The 6,534-nt window shown below is 25.3% G+C and overlaps 1 pseudogene; it reads right to left on the bottom strand.

Annotated features, from left to right (window-relative positions):
* Positions 1-3,190: 3,190 nt before the first annotated feature.
* Positions 3,191-4,069, bottom strand: LOC109862751 (annotated as a pseudogene).
* Between the last annotated feature and the right edge of the window lie 2,465 nt (positions 4,070-6,534).

The following is a 6,534-nucleotide window of genomic DNA, read 5'->3' as shown; positions in this document are numbered from 1 at the left end:
CCGCTAAAACTACCGCGCATCTTCATAGATACGTTACTGGATTCTCTCGGAATTCGTCGCGCATGCGCGTACAGCCTCTCCAATATCGGAACACTGGCCCTTATAATTATTACAATGATCTTTATGATATAAAATAACTTTCATCCACCTCATGTTATCTTCCTATTAGTCTTGTACTCATTAATAATTTGTAGAATCTCATCCATACTTAAAAAATCTTTTTTATACTCAATCATTATAATTTTAATTATAATTAGAGAAATCCTTATCATTTTTCTATACTTCTCAAGACTTATTTCAAATAAAAAATCAATTTTATACGTAGTAAAAAAGCCATTTTAATAGCTCTTATATATTTTTTGTCATATATCTTAACTATAAATTTTGGAACAATAACTCACTCTATAAATAAATCTATAGAAATAAACATATTTACTTAACTCTATTCTGATATATATATTTTGCAATATTAAATTAATTTATACTTATTCTTTCAATTCAATATCAGCCATTTCTATAATTCTGCTTATTCTATCTATATTCTCAATCATTAAAATTATCTCACTTAAATCTATTAATCTACGTAAAATTACTTATAAATACACAAATATAATTAAAAATATCAAGTCATCTATTTTAAACGTGTTAACACTTATTAATATCTCATATGAAATTTTAAATCCCTACTTAAATTATTTGTAGGAGTTTAAATTATTAATGGATTCTTTCTATCTATACATTACTGCACAAGAACATCCATAGCCTTTAGTAAAATTATTCACATCATACAAAATGTAAATACTACTTGGATATTTTATAACAATCATATCAATGGAACAACTATATTTTTTCTTTGTATGTACAGAAACATCTTACAAAAATTCTCCTGTAACTTATTCGATTTAATAAATACCTGAATGTCAGGCGTTACCATCTTATTATTATCAATAGCAACAGCATTTCTAGGATATGTTTTACCATGAGGGCAAATATCTTTTTGAGGAACAACTGTAATTACAAATTTAGTATCAACAATCCCATATATTAGAAATAATATTGTCGTATAATTTTGAGGAGGATTCTCAATTATAAATTCTACATTAAATAGATTTTATTCCCTAAATTTTATTCTTCCTATTATCATTTTAATAATAACAAAAATTTACTTAATATTCCTTCATAAATCAAGATCATCAAACTCTGTAAAAGTTTCCAAGAATTATAAAAATTTCGTTTCCATAAATATTTTACTATTCAAAACGTATACGGTTTTATAGTAATAAGAGTAACTTTTACCACTATTATTATACATTATTCTTATGTATTTACAGACTCAGATAAATTCCCCACTGACACTCCAATAGTAACCCTTATCCACATCTAGCCTGAATGATACTATCTATTTGCTTATGCTATCCTACGGTCTATCCCGAATAAATTAAGCTGAGTTCTACCTCTGGATACCCTCGATCTCAATTCCGTACACCTTACCACTAAATAAATATAATTTAAATACTACAAACTTTTATCCTTTTAACCAATTAACATTTTGAACTCTAATTAATTCATTTATTTTACTAACATAAGTAAGAGCCCAATCCATTGAAAGACGGTTTGTAACTCTTTGACAAATTACACGTAATTTGTACTTTTTAATACTAATATTATTTTCACTAATTAGAAATTTCTGAGACAGATATATATTTAAAATTTAAGGTCATAAACTTGAAGTCTATGTTCTGAAAACATATTTAAAAAATTTTGATTTTTTATTAATTTAGTAAAACTTAATTTTATAAAATTAAGCTATAACTATTAAAACAAATGCAATACCAACAGCACTTAAACGGTACATTAAAACTAAAGGAAAAATAACTTTTCAACACAATTACATTAATTCATTATACCGTATACGAAGAAGTAGACCTTGAAAAACCAAAATTAATGAACTAAAAAAACATTTTATTACTAATATTATATCTCTAAATAACAAAAATCTAAATAATAAAGTAAATAATACAGTAAATACAACCCTCACGAAAATAATTATTTCATACTCTGCCAAAAAGTTAATGGAAATCCTGAACTAAAATATTCCACATTAAATTTTGATGTCAACTCAGATTCACCTTCAATAAACTTTATAGAGCTTTGGTTTAACTCAGCTAAAATACTAATAAAAATAATAAAGTTATGGGTAAAACTATAAAAAATTTCAACTTCAGTATTGTCATATTAACAAAGTAATAAAAGTAAAACCTTCTTTTACCACCATAATCTTTTTTCACTAATAATATAATTAAAATAAATCTACCTTCATAAGAAATCATCTGTAAAACTGAACCTAACGTTCTCATTATTGAATAAGTCGAATTGGAAAATCATCCTAAAAACAAAACAATGTAACTTCTCAAACTTATAAATACAACTAGTAATAAAATTAAAGACTTTAAATAGTATAAATTAGTATAAATAAGTAATATTAGTAATACTATTCCCAATATTAATATGATAAATATAAATAGTATTAAAGAACTTAAATAATATAAGTAATACTCAGATTTGACAACTACAAACAACTTTTTTCTCAAAATCTTTAAACCAACACAAAACGGTTGTAGGAATCCTCCATAACCAACTTTAGTAAGACCATTCTGATTTTGAATATATGCTAAAATTTTACGTTCCAAAAGTGTAAAGAAGGCAATAAATAGAATTACATAAATAATTATCAAAACAATTGATACTACATTACAAAAAAACGAACTCATAGATAAAATTAGTATTTATATACAAAATGTATACATAATTAAATTCTAAATTTAATGCACTAACTTTGCCAAAATAATTTATTTAAACACAAACAAATTTAAATATTTAAGTTCTTTTGTCCAAAATTAATTAATTTTAAAATAGATAAAAATCGATCTAGCTCACGCCGATCTAAACTCAAATCATGTAAGATAGAACAAGTCAAACAGACCTATAAATTATAATCCTTTTTATACTTTAAATTCTTACTTCAAAATCGAGGTCGCAATCACTTTTATTAATATGAACTAACCAAAAGTAATACGCTGTTATCCTTGAAATAATTATTTTTTAAATAACTAAAGATTCTCACCTAATAAAAGCATGTAAAATTAATCTTATAATTGAAATAGGTGAACCTCTTTGATTAAATAATAATTCATGAAATAAATGTTTCAGGGTAATCTCTGTATCGGTGAGATATCCCTTTAAATCCTAAGAAATGGTGGAGGAAAATGGTTATGTTTACAACAGTAAATATTGGTAAAACTTAAATATTTAATCAAACATTATTGAGAGCGTAACCAGTAATAAGAGGGAANCAGTGAATAAATCTTGAAATAATTGAGAATACAGCTCTTATAGATAAAACATAATGGAAACGGATTACAACGTTGTATGTATCATGTAATACAATATCAATTGATAAATTTGATAGTATATAACCAGTTAATCATCTTATGGTAAATATAATTACAAATTTCAAAGATCATGAAAGAGTGGAAATTATATTTATTTTAAACAATTAAAAACTTTATTAAGGCTCCAAAGTTTCCACACTAATAATAAATATATATTCTGTCATAAGAGCCGTTCGCTAGGTGTTGTGCGGAGATTATACGTGTACATATATACATATATACGTGTTCACTTGTAAATTTTTACACGTAAAATTTGCCTTGTAATAACAATTCTAAAATTCATATACGGTGCTATATTTGCATCTCGTATATGAGAAATCCCAAATACCCTCTTAATATATTTATTTTATTTTCGTGCAAGGTAGGAATTTATTTAAAGATTTTAATTTCTGTGGAAACAGCAATGATCATTGTTGCTGAGGTAAAATAAGCTCGTCAACATCTGTTCCTACTGAAAATATATAATGGGTTCATACAATAAATCCTAGAAATCTAATTGCTATTATTGCATAAAGTGTTCCTAAAAATCCGAATGTTTCTTTTTTACTTTTTTTACTTATAATAATATGACAGATTATTCCAAATCCTAGTAAGATTAGAATATAAACTTCTGGATGTATAAAAATTTAGAATAAGTGGTAATATAGGATTAAGTGTACTCCTACTGAAAAGTCAAAAAATGTGGTACGTAATTATTGATCTGTTAAGAACATGGTGATTGCAAAAGCTAGCACAGGTAGTGATAAAACAAGCAGAATAGCTGTAATTAAGATAAATCAGACTATTAAAGAAGTTTTGTCTACAAAAAAATGTTTATGAGTTATATTAATAATTGTAGAGATAAAGTAATAGTTACCATATTTGAAGAAATTCTTGCAATATATATATGTAGAAAAATATTGTTAAATCTAGTGACAAACCTTTGTGGACTTTTATATTTGAGGAAAGAAGAGAGTATACTGTTCAACCAGTTCCAACACCGGAGCTAATAAATCTTTTTAAAGTAAGAAGTATAATAAACGGTAATGGAAGTCAAAATCCTATGTCATTTATTCGTGAAGCAGCTATGTCTGCTGACCCTATTGTTAAAAGGACAAGGAAATTACAATATCCTCTAAGTATAACTGGCACACCTATGAAAAAAATTATATTAAATGCGTGTTCTGTTACAATAAAATTATAAAGTTGATCATTGTTAATGATTGCTCCGCATGATCCAAGTTTAATTCAAATAATTATTCTCATTAATGACTCAATCATACCAGCTCATATGGTAAATATAAAGTAGAAAATTCCAATACCTTTATGATTCGTTAAATATAGTCATTTGTTCATTATATATTTATGGTCAATTTAATATATTAGTACTGAAATTAATTATAAAAATTAGAGTGCTATGTCTGATTTAAGTAATAAGATGTAAATTTATTTAAGAAATACTTTATTAATACTAAAGAAATTTGAGGGTATTTCATTTATGAATATAATTTTAGTTACTAATCATCAGTTTTGATTAAAATATTTAAGATTTATAAAATAATTATTTCTTAAACTTTGAAGGCTTATAGTTTCCTACTAACTTAAAATTTTTGAAATATTATAATTAACGGCGTAAATAAGAGTAAGATAATAAAGGCAGAATTATTTAAATAAAAACTTGATTTTTTTGCGTAAATTTAAATCTAAAGTTTTTTACAAATATGGATCATGAAATTATTTTAATGTGGATAAATGTTATTAACAAGGAACTAAATAAGAGAAAGATTATTAATATCATCATATTTGACTTTTTAATAATAATGGAAGTTGTGAACTAGTTAAAGATGAAAGACTCCGAATACTCCCCTAACAAATTTTTTAAAATATTGCAAAAAAAACTTTTCGGCCAGGAGTCGAACCTGGAATCTCCGGCTTACCGTGCCATCGCCTTCCTTGTTTATCCACCGAGGCACTTGGAGTTAGTCTCGCAATATATGTATATATATAGGAGTAAGAGATACAGTGATTGGCCAGTTAAAGAAAACTGCACTATATAGAGTAAATTATAAAATTAAATTTAATAACTTGAAGTAGATCTTCAGTACTACTAGCTCAAACAAACTATAACAATTGCAAATAAACTAATAAATTTATTCGAAAATTTGAAAAATTATTCAAAATCTGATAAAATATTTCCTATAGTCCAAATAGACAGTTATTGGCCATATGAGTTCTGTTAGTATCTGTTTTTTACATAACAATTATCATAATAAATTTTTTGTTTTGACTTATAAAAATATAGTAATGAATATTTTATTTATAACACATTAAAAACTAACAAACCTACTTACATTTGTATCTATAACTCAAAATAAGAGGCCAACGACTGTCATATGGTTTTCATAACCTTAAAACTAGTGATTGGCCAGTTGGCTAATGTTTGTCGTATAACAATATGTTTTGAGCTTCTTAAATACTATAATATTACTTTTATTCGAAGCAGAAAAACTTAATTAATATTAAAATGTTTATAATTTAGAATATAATGATAGTATTTATTTATATCTAGTACTTCTTTACTACATGGCTAATTACTGTTGGGAGGCCAATAACTGTACTGTTTACCTCTATATCGAAGAAGATCCGGTAATTGGAAAACGCTTTTAAGTGCAGCCAGCGTAAGTTAAATAATATTGTAAGGCTCGTGAAAAGTTCAAAAGAATTTAAGTATATTAAAATACAAAACAAAATGCTATCAGCATATAATGTTAATTACAATTAGAATTTACTCATTTAAATATATTAATTCAAGTATATAAAAAACTTTTTTGAATGACGAAAAATTATCATATTGTAAATAAAATACTTTTTATTAAACTAGAATTTTTATATTAAACATTATGTAATTTAACAACACTTTCCAGTATCATTACAATGTTACGACTTTTCTCATCTTCAAAATAAACCTGACGTGCAATTTATTCATAATAATTATTAAAGACTTAAGGCTCGTGAAATTTAAACCAATGAATGAATATAAGGCCTTACGAGCCGTTCTCAAAGTGTTTCGCGAGAACTTATACAAGTATATTATATATATATA

The sequence above is a fragment of the Pseudomyrmex gracilis genome, unplaced genomic scaffold, assembly GCF_002006095.1.
Source record: "Pseudomyrmex gracilis isolate BER0280 unplaced genomic scaffold, ASM200609v1 scaffold_2330, whole genome shotgun sequence".
Lineage (NCBI taxonomy): Eukaryota > Metazoa > Arthropoda > Insecta > Hymenoptera > Formicidae > Pseudomyrmex > Pseudomyrmex gracilis.
The sequence above is the reverse complement of the archived record's forward strand: the minus strand, read 5'-3'. Positions and strand labels throughout refer to the sequence as shown.